General features: G+C 37.5%; 1 long non-coding RNA gene across 1 annotated transcript in view; it reads left to right on the forward strand.

Annotated features, from left to right (window-relative positions):
- The window catches only part of LOC141398038 (uncharacterized), a 115,103-nt gene extending 99,516 nt beyond the window's left edge, over positions 1-15,587 (forward strand). The window contains exon 2 of the long non-coding RNA XR_012411593.1: positions 14,762-15,587. This is a non-coding gene — a long non-coding RNA (uncharacterized lncRNA). The remainder of the gene's footprint in view (positions 1-14,761) is intronic.
- The last annotated feature ends 364 nt before the right edge of the window (positions 15,588-15,951 follow it).

A 15,951-nucleotide genomic window follows, 5' to 3' on the forward strand; every position in this document is an offset into this window, starting at 1 on the left:
AAGCGTATATCTCAGCTTCTGTATGGGGTATACCAAAAGCAAAACCTGACAATGAAAGTAGAGAATATCACCTTTCTAACGATGTAAAATAGGTTCTTGTAGGTGATCAAACAACGAAGATATCAGAATAGTCGCAAATAAACCCCAAATTTTCATGTTTGCGATTTTAGTTATAATGACGAATATCACAGCTTTGGCTGGGGACTTTCCAAAAGCAAAGCCTGACTATGAAAGTAGAAGATTCCACCGTTACAATGATGCAAACTAGGTCGGCGTAGGTGACCAAATAGCGGAGATATCACAATAGTCGGTAATTCATCCCATTTTTCTTTTTTTTGGAAATCACGCTACAGGCCGCAATTTTGATCGGATCGTCACGAAATTCTGAGAGTTAATGGGGATCTCAAAGAGGAAGAAGCCTATTGATTTTGGTGAGGGTCAAATAATATTTAGGGGTCGGAATGGGCAAAAAACTTATTTGGATAAAAAGACAACGTTTTTTTCCAAAGCTAATATCTCAGCTTCTACAAGGGGTATACCAAAAGCAAACCCTGACAATGAAAGTAGAAAATATCAACTTTCTAACGATGTAAAGTAGGTTCTCGTGGGTGATCAAACAACGAAGATATCACAATAGTCGCAAATTAAACCCAAATTTTCATTTTTGCGATTTTAGTTATAATGACGAATATCACATCATTGGTTGGATACTTTCCAAAAGCAAAACCTTACTATAAAAGTAGAAGATCCCGTCTTTACAATGATGCAAACTAGGTGACCAAATAACGGAGATATTGCAATATTCGATAATACATCCCATTTTTCCATTTTTTTGGAAATCACGCTACTGGGCGCAATTTTGATCGGATCGTCACGAAATTTCGAGGGTTAATGAGGGTCTCACAGAGGAAGAAGCCTATTGATTTTGATCATGGTCGGATAATATTTAGGGGTCGGAATGAGCAAAAACTTTATTTGGAGAAAAATTCAATATATATAAAATATCACCTTTACAACAATGTAACGTATGTTGTCCTAGGTGGTCTAACAACGGAGATATCGCAATAGTAGCTAATAAAACCCAACTTCTCATTTTTGCGATTTTAATAATAATGACGGATATCACACCTTTGGTTGGGGACCTTCTAAAAGCAAAGCCAGACTAAGAAAGTAGAAAATCCCATCTTTGAAATTATGCAAAGTAGGTTGGCGTAGGTAGTCAAATAATAGAGATATCGCAATAGTTGTTAATGCATCCTTTTTACCTTTTACTTTTTCTGCAATCACACTACAGGTCGGCATTTTGATCGGATCATCACGAAATTTTCTCACAGAGATAGAAGCCTATTGATGTTGGTGATGTCGACAGTAGTCAAATATAAAATTAAATATTAATTATTTTGGTTCAGTTCGCCTTAAGTCATTTGGTATAAAAGCCAGATAGGTGAAAACTTTCGTATCTCCATAAAAGAAATGTTTTCGAGTGAAAAGTTTATTCACAGAGGTAGTGGTGTAGGGTATCACATAGTCGGCCCCGTACCGACTATAGCCTTTTCTCACTTGTTAAGATATTTGAATGTTTTTTTTTTCACTCAAGCCATAGTTTCTTCCACATATCACTTTATGTGTCACAATGACAATTATTTTCTATCCGCTTTAGCCCTTAATAATCATTAAATCATTTTGCTGAATTATGTCTTAACCCTAATCTCATATGATATCTAATATAAAATAGCATTATATTCAATTAGTGTTTTAGTATTTGAGAATTACGTGTGAAAATCATCGTTAACTCTGAAGCTTTTTATGTTCGCCCACAGGAAATTTCCATCGACTGCAATAATTCTATGTATAATGCCAGTAGTTTTAACAACGTTATGGTCATTCGCATTTTAGTGACTACAACACAAAGTTAATAACCACCATTTTTAACATCACCGTCATCATCATCATCATCGTTATCGCTAACATAATAAACTGCCACCACTTTTGTTATGGCCAAATCGTTGCCTGCGAATGATAAATGTGAAATGAGTCTACTAACAAACACTCAACATGTACGGGTAATGTAAACTGTGGAGAAAATTCTGTGTAGCAATTTTGTATGTAAAGTTAGAGGTGGATGTACCGGAAGTTGTGTCATGTCGAAAATCGGGAGGTACCATTATATGGGGGATATACCAAAACATTTGCTTAACTTCGGACTTGTCCGGTCTATGCGAAAAGAAACCCGAGCGCAAAAAAATATATATTGCCCAAAGGAACCAAGGATATTTCGTTGTCCATGGTCCCAACAAGATACAAATTTTACATCAGAACGCTTGAATATTGTTTGGTCAATTTTTATAGCGCAGAGTAATTTGTTGTAATAAAGACCTCAAAGATTGCCTATAGCCAAATCTTTCAATCCCACAGCAGCAGGTTCTTTGTACCGGATTGACCCGGAACTACACAACATCATTGTTCCGGCCAGCGGCTGCCACCTCAGTGTACATATATTTGTATTTGTTTCGTTTTTCTGTGTTGGGAGCAGCATATCCCGGAATGCCTGCTCCGAATCCTTTTGGTCGGTGCCGGGGCGGAGTAAAACCCTGGACCAATATATTTGTGCTCGGTTTGTCACATCCGCATCTTCAACCACATCCAGCCTTTGGTACCCGTACATGGAATGTATGGGGGTAGCAGTCAGGTGTGGAACTGCCGCGATAGAGTTGCTGAACGTATACATCCCACCGAGAAATAGCTGTATCTCAGATTACGTGCCTAACATTAGCCCGCTTTTGGAAGGTCATAATCGTCTGGTCCTGGAGGACTTTAATGCGCATCATAAGATGTGGCATTCGACCCTCAGAAACGACCGGAGAGGTACAGCGCTGGCTGAGCAGATTGACAGCTCTATGTTTTGCACGGTCAATGAGGACGCCCCTACCAGAATTAGAGGAGAGTGTCACAGCTCGCCAGACATAACCATAGTGTCACCTGGTCTGACAAATGACGTTACCTGGCAACCCGTCATTTCCCTTGGATCAGATCATCTCCCCATAATTGTCTCCATTGGCAGACCACACGATTTCATTACCTCTGAACGTCGCACATTCGTTAATCATAAGAAAGCTGATTGGCCGGGTTTCAGAGAGTTCAGCAATCACCGCTTGAGAGAACTGCCCAATCCTTCTGACGTTCCGAGACATCATCACTGCTGCAGCCGCTCGCCATATCCCTGCTGGTCGAATACCCGAAGTAAGACCAAACTTCCCAGCAGAGGCGACAGGATTAGCAAATGAGCATGATGAGCTTCGCCGATCCAGTTAAATTAAATCATCTGAAGAGTTGCATCATTGGAGCCGGTATAGGTGAATTGTGGGCAACGGTTAAGTCACTCTCGAACCCTGGAAGTAGGGAAGATAGGACCTCAGTCACGTTTGGCGACGTTACGTTGACTGACCCGAAGAGGTGCTCAAGTTATTTCAATCGACAGTTTGTCGAGCACCCCGAGAGTGACAGGCGAAGAGAAGAGTGTTACGTCGCATTAGATTTCTTCCTGCCGAGGAGGAACCACCACAGTTTACAATGGATGATGTTGCCTATGCCATCAGGAGCGCTAAAGCATCCAAAGCGTTGGGCCCTGATGGAATCTCCATGGTAATGCAGAAGCAGCTGGATGAACCGGGAGTGGAGTATCTCACTAAAGTTCTCAACTTGTCGCTATCCACCCTCATTGTTCCCGAAGTCTGGAAAATGGGCAGGGTGGCCCCACTAAGGAAGCCCGGCAAGGATGCCAGCAAAAATGAATCGTACAGACCGATTTCGCTTTTGTCGCCCGCAGCAAAGACCCTTGAGGCCTTAGTCCTCCCAAGTATGAGAAATTGCTATCAAGTTGCCGATCATCAGCATGGATTCCGTAAGCAGCACAGCACGACAACTGCGCTGCACGCCATTACCACACATATTTGTCAAGGACTCAACCAAAAACAGCCGTGCGATAGAACAGTGATGGTGGCACTTGACTTATCAAAAGCCTTTGATATAGTCAGGCACTCCACGCTGTTTGAGGACATTGAGCAGACAACCCTCCGGCCAAGCTTGAAACGTTGGATAGTCAATTATATGTGTGGACGCTAGTCGTACGTGCAATTCAGGAACAAGAAGTCCAAACCCCGTAGAGTGAAAAAGGGAGTTCTCCAAGGTGGGTTGATATCTCCGGAACTGTTTAACCTCTGCTGTATTCCGCCACCTCCAGACGGCATCGAGATCGTAACGTATGCGAATGATTGCACGATCCTGGCGTCGGGTACATATCCTGATGACATCTGTGAGAGACTGAAAAACTATTTAACCGATCTTACCACATTTCTCCATTCGAGGAATATGCAGATTTCCGCCACAAAATCAACAGCCGCTCTGTTCACCACATGGACAGCGCAGTTTGGAAGAGAATTGAATGTCTTGGTCGACGGTAGCAGAATTCCGACCACAAACTGCCGTCGTGCGCGCACGCCACAGCTATCTGCGACAGACTGAAAAGTAGAAACAAGGTCCTCAAGTCCCTAGCCGGCAGCACTTGGGGTGCAGATAAAGAAACCTTGTTGACCACTTATGCGGCACCAGTTTGGTCCCCGAGATTATGTCATACGATTTGGAAAAAGATTCAAACTTGCCAGAATGCCGCCCTGAGAACAGCAACAGGGTGCCTCCTCAAATCTTCAGTGGACCATCTACATGAGGAGGCAACGATTCTTCCAATAAAGCAACACAATGAGATGCTTTCGTTGCAGTACCTGCTTGGATGTTACCGTGTGAGCCATCCCAATCACCATCTTGTTGGTAGGTCCGGTCTGTGGTAAGCTATGCGGCGCCAGTTTGATCCCCGAGATTATGCGATACGAATTGGAAAAAGATTCAAACTTGCCAGAATGCCGCCCTGAGAACAGCGACAGGGTGCCTCCTCAAATCTTCAGTGGACCATCTACATGAGGAGGCAATGATTCTTCCAATAAAGCAACACAATGAGATGCTTTCGTTGCAGTACCTGCTTGGATGTTACCGTGTGAGCCATCCCAATCACCATCTTGTGGGTAGGCCCGACACATTCAGGCAGATCAGGAAGGATACAGGAGAGAACCTCTAGATCAACAAGCATATCAAGCTGGTTTAAATAGTATTCACACGGATGCAGTTGCCAAGGCCTTAAGCAATTATAGTGTGAATAAAGTCCTCGAAATACATCCCCCAATCTATTGCAGCTGAGGAGCGTCAGCTGCCACGACAAACTAGAGTAGTTTTGGCCCAACTACGCTCGGGATATTGCAGTCGCATAAATTCTTATTGGGCGGAAATCGACCGCGCCGTGCAAGTCGCCTGCCCAGTATGTGGCATGAGCCCTCACGACACAAAACACCTTTTCAACTGCCCAGCCAAACCTTCTCATCTAACTCCAGTGGATCTGTGGTTACATCCCATCGAAGCAGCCACTTTCCTGGAACTGGAGGTAGACCAAGAGCCAGATTGAACAGAAGAACGAATATACAAACATAATAACAAACACTGTTACAACAACAACATTGCAAAATCTTTAGGTCTTAAGTGATCCTTTATGCGGGAGGGGTATGAAGAAGTTACCCCAAATATTTGGACCCTGTTGTGGCTTTCCCTTTGAGTATAGATCCGGTTATCTAATTTTTTTAAACGTATATTTCGACATACTTTGACTGATTACAGATTTGTTTTATTCGATATTGGAAGAAAACGTTTCGTGAAACGTTTTTAAGGAGAACTTTTTACTGCACGTAAATATAAAGATCAACGTTTGGAGGGTGTAAAATTCTCTTTGTGGAGGAAAGTATATCCCCTTCATGGACTTTCATTCACAAAAAGAATTTTACACCCATATGAAAACAGAATGTCAAAGACCGCACATCTGTCACGCATAGTCGGTCCCAACCCGTCTATGGTCGGTCTTGTTTACTTAATCCCAGTATTCTTGCAAAAGAAAAAAGTTGTTAAAATTTCTAAAGTATTTGTTTTGTTTATACCTTCAGTCTTTAGGCTAGAAAAGGTATATGGCGAAAACCAAAATTGTTTTACAATCGATGTATCCGAGTTTCACCCATTAGAATTCGCGAACTGTTAACATATTCTATATAGTACGACTGTAATTCTTTAAAATGAAGTGTTTTAGGAGGAATCCCATAAGGTCGACCATTAAAATTAATTTACGTGGAAGCTGTGTTGGCATCAATGTAGAAAAATAGGTAAAAATGTAAAAAGTTTTTTTATGCTCCCTTCCGACTTCTGGCATAACCTTACATTTTACAGACATATGCCCAAGGAGAGACTCAATGAATACTTCATGGGCAATATGATACTAGTGTATAATTTTTCGATATATCCACTGCATCCACCTAAAACTGATGCTGACATTTTGAAGCCGGAATTTCGGGGTTTTTTAATTTTTTTAATAATTCGGACGCGCAACAAGATAATATTCAAAACTCATAACAGGATTATAGAACTCGTGATTTTACGTCGTTTAATACATATCTCATGAGTGTGCTCCTTACAGCATCCTAGTAATTGGAGTTTAAAGCCCTATATTTGATGCGTGAATTTTTTTAAAAAACATATTTTTTGGGTTTAAAATTTACAAGTGGCATTCAATTTCCTTTGTACCCCGCTTGAAATTAGTTTTTTTACGCGACGGATCTAATGAGACCTTCCGCGATCGAATCCATCCACTAAAACCGCGGATATTGATACCTTGGAAATACGAAAATCGGCAAAAATGTATTTTGACAAATCGGCGTATTAAATCGCGATTTTCTTTAACATTTTTTACATAAATGGAATCCTTTATACTCGATTATAATATGTGCGAAAACGCGTGTCATAAATTACAGAGATTCGCGAGTAATATGGGTTTTTTTACCAAAAATAGAATGTGGAGGCACATCCGCGGTTCTTGAACAATCTATTTGAAATACAGGATGGAAACAGGATGCGCATCAAAACCGTATGCAAATTGTGCGATTTTTACCTACTTTAAGGTTTTTTGCATTGTGTGATGAACTGGCGGCAGACTTTGACCGCTGAGTAAAACATCGAAATATGCATAAATATTGAAAGAAATTGATTTGCTGTATCCAAAAACGGATGCGCATCAACTGATTTTAACTAATTCGCGAATAACAGGCTTTTTAATTTCCACATTTTTTGAATGATTATAATTTCAATATTACTCTTAATTTTCTATTCTTATAAGTTATCACAATAAGCAGTGATGGTAAAGCATATTTATTGAAGAAGTTTTAGTAGTTCAAATTAATTATTGTATGGGATTTTAGCGAAATAGTTGGAAAACTCCAAATATTTTTTTCTAGTTTTTCGAATCCAAACAAAAAATATATTTGCTACAATATTTTCCAACAATAAGTATTTCTATAATATGCAATTTAGGTACCCAATCTCTGTAAATTTAGTATCATATTTTTCTACGTATTGTCTAGATTCCGCATATATTTTTTAATTTATTTTTTGAGGGTTTGTACGGACTCTGGGACAGGATAATTTGGATTTACTTCAAATTTTTTGTATTAGTTGTTGATTTTTCGCGAAAATAATAATAAATTTAATAACTATTTAAACATCTACGAATAGATGTGGAATGCTGTTAACGATTTATGCATACATATTCACGGTGAGCCTTAACTAATTTTAAATGGAAGGTGCTTACACCTCGGAAGTTTTTGCTGATTCTGAAACTACAATGCTCATAGATGAAAAATATTATGAAACAAAAAAAATCGCCGGAGGGATTTTAAAATAAATCGCGATTTAAGTTCACATTTTTAGGGGTTCTTAAGGTTTTCACGATTTTGCTTAGAAACCGCGGGTCCTATGTAAATAGGCCTAGAGAAAGTATTGTAGCTGTGAAAATTCTCCACAAGATTGGTATTTATGATAATTTCGTAGGTTTTACCGTTTTTGAGATAAAGAAGTTCAAATTGAGACAATGCAATAACTGTATCGCTTCCTTATAAAACAATGCCATTACTGCAATTTTACTAACAAAACGTATATATCTTGAAAATTGTACAACCTAGGAAAAAATAAATCTTCCAATCTTGTAGAGAATTTTCTCAGCTTCAACATTTTCTTTAGTCCCATTTTGATATGACTTGCGGTTTTCAAGCAAAATCGTGAAGATTTAAGATAAAAACCTAAAAATTTGAATTGAATCTCTATATCTCAAAAACGGTAAAACCTACGAAAATATCATAAATGCCAATCTTGTGGAGAATTTTCACAGCTATAACAATTTCTTTAGACTCATTTCGATACGACTTGCGGTTGCCAAGCAAAATCGTGAAAACCAAAAAAAAACCTAAAATTGTGAATTTTGATCGCGATTTTTTTAAAAATCCCTTCGGCGATTTTTTCTCTTTTTTATTTTTCTCATCTATGAACATTGCTGTTTCAGAATCCGCAAAAACATCCCATGTGTAAACCGTTTTCATTAAAAGTTAGTTAAGGGACACTGTGCATGATATTGTTTTATAAGGGGGCGATACAGTCAGTGCATTGTCCCAATTTGAACTTCCATATCTTAAAAACGGTAAAATATACGAAAATATCATAAAGGCCAATCTTGTGGAGAATTTTTTCTGCTACAACATTCTCTTTAGGCCCATTTACATAGAACTCGCGGTTTCCAAGCAAAATCGTGAAAACCTAAAGAACCCCTAAAAATGTGAACTTAAATCGCGATTTATTTTAAAATCCCTCCGGCGATTTTTTTTGTTTCATGATATTTCTCATCTATGAGCATTGTAGTTTCAGAATCAGCAAAAACTTCCGAGGTGTAAGCACCTTCCATTTAAAATTAGTTAAGGCTCACCGTGTATTCTCATAACAACAAATAACATATTTTTAAATATTTTTTCTTTATATGAGAATAAAAACCGCTATAACTTTTGCGCGCATCGTCCAATTTTGTGAACGCGAACAGATTTGAAACCAAAATTTTTTTCTTAACCTCTATGCCAAATATTGTAAATGTGTTCGCAAAAAAAGTTTTTAAGTTTTTTCAAATGGAATTGCAAAGGATTTTTCATCGAAATAATGGTTTTAGACCCCAAGTATGTTTGGACGAAATGTGTTTCAGACAGTTTGGAGCCTGGCTGGCTGGTGCACACGATAACTCTCAAACGGATGAGCCGATTTGGTCCAAAATTTGGCTATCGTAATATTTTGAGCAAACTTAGTTTAAGTTCGAAGATAAGCCATATCGGTCCACTCCTTCAGATACCTCCCCCACAAAAGTTCAAAAATGTTCGGAAAAATTGTGCGTACGATAACTCTTGATGGGAGTGACAGATTTGGTCCATATTTTACACAGATTTGGTCCATATTTTACAACGGCAACGTGTAGCAACAAATTTCACAAAAATATTGCTAGCGATGGTGATGCTATTTGATATTGTCGCTATAATAAAATAGCATCGGACACGCATACTCATATTTTGCATATTTTTGCATATCAGAAAAGAGAATAAGCAACAAAGTTTCGACGGCTTAGCCAGTTTTTTTTTCAAACAATTGTTTTTGAGATCAGGGTTACCAGTGCATTAAAAATGACGGTATAATTAATTCCACTTTTTCGTTCAAAGGAAACGAAAGAAGCAAAGATGTACAAAAATAAATTTGCGTTCGGTATGTGTCAATATTGTGTAGCAGTTGAAATGTACAGCTAATGCTAATATTTTTAGATGCTGGCTTTTAAACCCTGTGGACTATATTTCTCCACTCCGTCGAGTACTTCCACACACATTTTTGATAAATTCACTTTAAGACCTGATCTCGGATCACTCTGATTTTTGTTGAAGCAACTTGCATTCGCTGCCTCAATTACGACAGTAAAAGTTTTTTCAAGGGCAAGTCCATACTTCTTGAGAAAAAAGCTCGAAAGTTGTAAAAACTCCCTATGGCACCTTATGTAGTGACTGGAGAGCTCGAAGCGAATACTGCGTTTTCCACACTTTGGATATCGTAATATTTCTTCGAATTTTAGATGAAATTCGAAGGTGGAAGGAGTGGACCTTCCTATACCTCCCCCACAAATGTTCGAAAATATTCGCTAAAATGGTACTCTAAATATGGGAGATCCTGTCCAATCTTGGATGTTTGTGAATAATTATATATATTATATCTATAGAGATAAAATGCCGAATAGAAGTAGCTAGGCAATCCTTTTTTAACCATCGTAAAATATTAACAAGTCATGACGTCAATATTACAACAAAAATGCGCTTCATAAAATGTTATATATGGCCCACTCTACTAAATGCTGCCGAGATATGGACAATAAAGTTAATAGACGAACAAAAATTAAACGCATTTGAAATGTGGATTTATCGCAGAACTCTGAAAATTCCTTGGACCGACCGAGTACCAAATGAAAAAGTCCTGAGAATTATGAACACTAAACGACAACATCTTGATGTCATAAAAAGTAGGAAGATATCCTATATGGGACACATAATGAGAAACGAAAAGTATTCTGTCATCCAGAGCATAATTAAATGTTAAATTGAGGGAAAAAGGCCAAGAGAAGAAGAGAAATATCCTGGATTAAAAACATTTTGGAGTGGACAAATCAACCAGATGAAAGAAGCCTTATCAACGCTGCGAGGAATAGAGAGATCACCATTGCTGAATAATTTACCACAACATATTCATAAACATATATTTATATATACAGCTAAAAATACTTAATTTGTTATTGTATGATCGCAAAAATCCGAATGCGGATCGGCAAATAAAGAAGAAGATATCTATATCTATCTATATATAAAATAGAAATTTGTTTGTACGTTTGTTTGTTTGTGCCTTATAGACTCAAACGCGGCTGAACAGAACTTCCCGAATTTTTTAGGGTACATTGCTACATCGCTTGGAATAAAAATAGGCTATATCATTTTTTGAAATTCAGCGTTGATTTAGAGATATAGCACCAAAAACGGGGGTACCTCCAACAAATTTAGATTTTGTATGCAAATATCTTTAGAACTGTTACAAATACAATCTCCAAATTTTGTATGTGTGACGGAATTTGATGTAGAAATAAATTTACCAAATATTATTCAAATCGGTTCAGATTTTGGTATAGCTCCCACATATATATATTTTCGGCCGATTTCCTTATTTTATGCAACAAACACGCTATTAACGTCCAATTTTAATAAAATTTGGATCGTGTGATCGGAACTTGTTCTGAAAATATATGTACCGAATTATATCGAAATCGGCTGAGATTTGAATATAGCTCCCATATATATTTCCGGCCGATTTCCCGTATTTGATGCACGAAACAAGCTACATATGTCCAATTTCGCTGAAATTTGGAATGTGTGACTGAATTTGGTCTAGAAATAAATGTGCCAAATTATAACGAAATCGGTTCAGATTTGGATATAGCTCCCATATATATTTTCGGCTGATTTCCCGTATTGGATGCACCAAACACGCTTTATATGTCCGATTTCAATGAAATTAGGAATGTGTGACTGAATTCGGCCTAGAAATAAATGTGCCAAATTATATCGAAATCGGTTCAGATTTGGATATAGCTCCCATATATATTTTCGGCTGATTTCACTTATTTGCTGCACCAAACACGCTATATATGTCCGATTTCAATGAAGTTTGGAATAGGTGATGTATGTTAGCCTGGAAAGAGATGTGCCACCGGAACGGTCTGAGAACGTATTCATATATTTATCCATTAAAATATTTAAATAATGCTAGCTATTAAAGGTAATATTATTATAGTCATTCCTTTATATTTTATCTTAGGCGGGGTAGCGAAGCGCACCGGACACCGGATGCGACGAGCTGAGTCAATATTATAAATACGTAAGTTTTTTTTTAGAAAAAAAGTATTTCAATCCACACAGGCAGAGGGTATATCTCTGTCGGCAATGTCGACTGATACTTATACCCTACACCACTATATGGGGAGGGTATTATAAGTTGGTTCTGCCCAAAAACTTTGTAACGCATCGAAATAATGGTCGTAGACCATTATATACCAAAATGATTGTCTCGACGAGCTGAGTCAATCTGGATGCGTGTGTCCGTCCGTCCTTCTGTCCATCTAAACCTTGTAATCACGCTACAGGTCGCCAATTTCGCTGAAATTTGGAATGTGTGACTGAATTTGGTCTAGAAATAAATGTGCCAAATTATAACGAAATCGGTTCAGATTTGGATATAGCTCCCATATATATTTTCGGCTGATTTCCCGTATTGGATGCACCAAACACGCTTTATATGTCCGATTTCAATGAAATTAGGAATGTGTGACTGAATTCGGCCTAGAAATAAATGTGCCAAATTATATCGAAATCGGTTCAGATTTGGATATAGCTCCCATATATATTTTCGGCTGATTTCACTTATTTGCTGCACCAAACACGCTATATATGTCCGATTTCAATGAAGTTTGGAATAGGTGATGTATGTTAGCCTGGAAAGAGATGTGCCACCGGAACGGTCTGAGAACGTATTCATATATTTATCCATTAAAATATTTAAATAATGCTAGCTATTAAAGGTAATATTATTATAGTCATTCCTTTATATTTTATCTTAGGCGGGGTAGCGAAGCGCACCGGACACCGGATGCGACGAGCTGAGTCAATATTATAAATACGTAAGTTTTTTTTTAGAAAAAAAGTATTTCAATCCACACAGGCAGAGGGTATATCTCTGTCGGCAATGTCGACTGATACTTATACCCTACACCACTATATGGGGAGGGTATTATAAGTTGGTTCTGCCCAAAAACTTTGTAACGCATCGAAATAATGGTCGTAGACCATTATATACCAAAATGATTGTCTCGACGAGCTGAGTCAATCTGGATGCGTGTGTCCGTCCGTCCTTCTGTCCATCTAAACCTTGTAATCACGCTACAGGTCGCAATTTTTAGCGGATCCTCACGAAATGTTGGGGGTTATTGTGGGTCCTACAGAGGAAAAAGCCTATTGATTTTGGTGATGGTCGGATAATATTCAGGGGTTGGAATGTGCAAAAAACTTATTTGGAGAAAAAGTCAACGTTTTATTTCAAAGCGAATATCTCCGCTTCTGTAAGGGGTATATCATATATGAAAGTGGAAAATATCACATTTGCAACGATGTAACGCAGGTTGTCGTAGGCGGTCAAACAACGAAGATATGGCAATATCCGCTAATAGAACACAACTTTTCATTTTTGCGATTTTAATAATAATGATGAATATCACAACTTTGGTTGGGGACTTTCCGAAAATAAAGTCTGACTATGAAAGTAGAAAATCCCAGGTTGGCGTTGCTGGCCAAATAACGGAGATATCGCAATAGTCGGTAATACGTCCATTTTTTTTTGTAATCACGCTATACGTCGCAATTTTGATTGGATCGTCACGAAATTTTGAGTGTTAATGGGGGTCCCACAGAGGACAAAATCTATTGATATTGGTAATGGTCGGATATTACTCAGGGGTCGGAATGTAAAAAAAAACTTATTTAGAGAGAATGCGAACGTTTTATGTCAAAGCGAATATCTCTCTTCTGTAAGAGCTATATCGAAAGCAAAATCTGGCAAGGAAAGTAGAAAAAAATCACCTTTACAACGATGTGAAGTAGGTTGTCATAGGTGGTCAAACAACAGACATATCCCAATAGTCGATAATGCATCCCTTTTTCCATGTTTTGTGCAATCACACTACGAAATTTTGATCGGATACTCACGAAATTGTGGGGGTTGATGGGGGTTTCACAGAGAAAGAAGCCTATTGATGGTTGGGTATGTCCCACTTTTCTATTTTGTTAGTTGAGTTGTACTGACGATGCACTTAAATGCGTTTCAAAAAAATTGACCTGTATTAATGAAGACATTCAGAGCAAAGGCGCTAAGCTATCCCAATTTTAATATTTTGAATTTTACCAGTCAAAAGCTTATGGCCAGGGGTAGTGGTGTAGGGTATCACATAGATGGCCTCGATCCGACTATAGTCTTGGCTCACTTGTTTTTTACTCAGAGATCGTATAGTATTTGATGACTTAAGGCCGATTTTACTATTTCTTTCTTGGTTTTCCCCTTATTTAATTATCTTTGTTAAAGTTACTGTAACAGCATTAAATGCTGGACCATAGTTGTTGTTTTTCTTACATACACGTGTATGCACTCTCCCTCGCAGTTACAGTACGCACTCTTGTAAAGATATTTTCATTTTCCTTTGTTCCGTAGATTAAAATCTTTTTGTAGATTACAGAAGTAACTGTTCTATTTTACAGTTCCTTGGTTTTCCCTTCTATATGAAATTTTCTTAATTTCTTACTTTGAGGCTGCAATTTTCTTGGTATTGTTTTCTTCCCTTAGCTGAGCACAAATTAACATTTATAAATAAGTTGTGTTGTTGTTCATGTTAATGGTTGTAAAAAATGAGAATATGCTTTAAACATTTAAGTAACTGAAACATAATAATCATTGGTCTTTACAACTTGTAAAAGATACGTGTAAAAAATGTTGCCAAACTTCTGAAGACAGCTATTATCGACAGGAGTTGGAGGATAAAACATGAAAATGGGGAAATCGACAACAGCAATAACAACAACGAAACTTCAAAACGCCAACGGCAACAAAAAAGAAACTAGTTAAAAATTCTCTGAAAATGTTAAGTTAATATTCTATTTTATCTTGTTTTCTTTTCTTTTTTCAGCATCTTCACTAGATTGTATTCAAGTGGAGATTTCGCCCAATACTACTGCAGAAACCAGTTAAGGCAGACCGGGAAGAAACAGAAGTAAAACTCAAATCATCTATGTAAACGTAAAATCTTCAAGAAGTTTATAACGTAACCAAGATACTCACACACAAACTTTTCTGGAGAGTGAGTGAGCAGGAAAAAAGTAAGTTCGGAAGAAACGCATATTTGAACCACAATATACAAAAAGAAAATATATATAAAAAAAAAACCAAAAAATATTTCCAACTGAAAACATATTTTACTAAAAAAAAAACAACACCAACAACCGCACAAAACAGACCCACCAGAAACGTTAAAGTGTTTTAGCTTTAAGAGCATCTAAAATAACAGTGAACCACAAAAACGTTTTAGAATACAATTTCCCGGAGAAGTGAAGTGAAACGAAGCAAATAGTTGATAAAATTAGACGAATCCTTGTTAAACTGGTGGTTGTTGGTGCTGCTGTTGCTACTTGTGTAACGTTAGCACAGAATATTCAGGTGGTTAGTGTTTCATGGACTTTAATCTACAAAACCATTCGCTGAAGAGATACTGAAATCTCAATCTGATTTGTGCTGAGACGTTAAAGTTTTCGTTGTAAGAAATAGATTTGAATATAACACATTCTTCATTTTTGTTTGGCTGGCAGCCTGTTTTCAGTTTATTGTTAACAATAAATGAAACTTTGGAAGAAAACAACGCCAAAAAGTGTAAATGAAAAACACATAAAAACGAAACTTTAAATAAACGCACAAAGTTTGCGATAAAAAATCTTTGAGCTACCACCAACAAAAAGAAATAACATTGGTATGATAAAAATCTAAGGCATTGTTGAAAGTTAAGCCATATTTTTTACAAAAATAAAGGCATCAAGAATAACGCTTATGCCAAGAACAACAATAGACCCATAAACTTTATCATCATTCAGATGAACTATATAAACACAGCAATATAATAACACGGGTCTGCATTTAAAACACATTGGAGGTATGTAAAGTACTTTGTACAAATGATAATTACACTGTGCAACATTTTCAAGGTAATTTTGTGCAAACAACTTCTACTGCGGATTTTATGAAAGAACAGACCCAATCGGCAAAAATCCTATTTGGGTTTTGTGTTGTTAGATCGGGTTTAGATTCTATGGCCTCATCTAAACATGG

This window comes from Musca autumnalis, unplaced genomic scaffold, assembly GCF_047663935.1.
Source record: "Musca autumnalis isolate F117 unplaced genomic scaffold, ASM4766393v1 scaffold_3, whole genome shotgun sequence".
In the NCBI taxonomy this organism is placed as follows: domain Eukaryota; kingdom Metazoa; phylum Arthropoda; class Insecta; order Diptera; family Muscidae; genus Musca; species Musca autumnalis.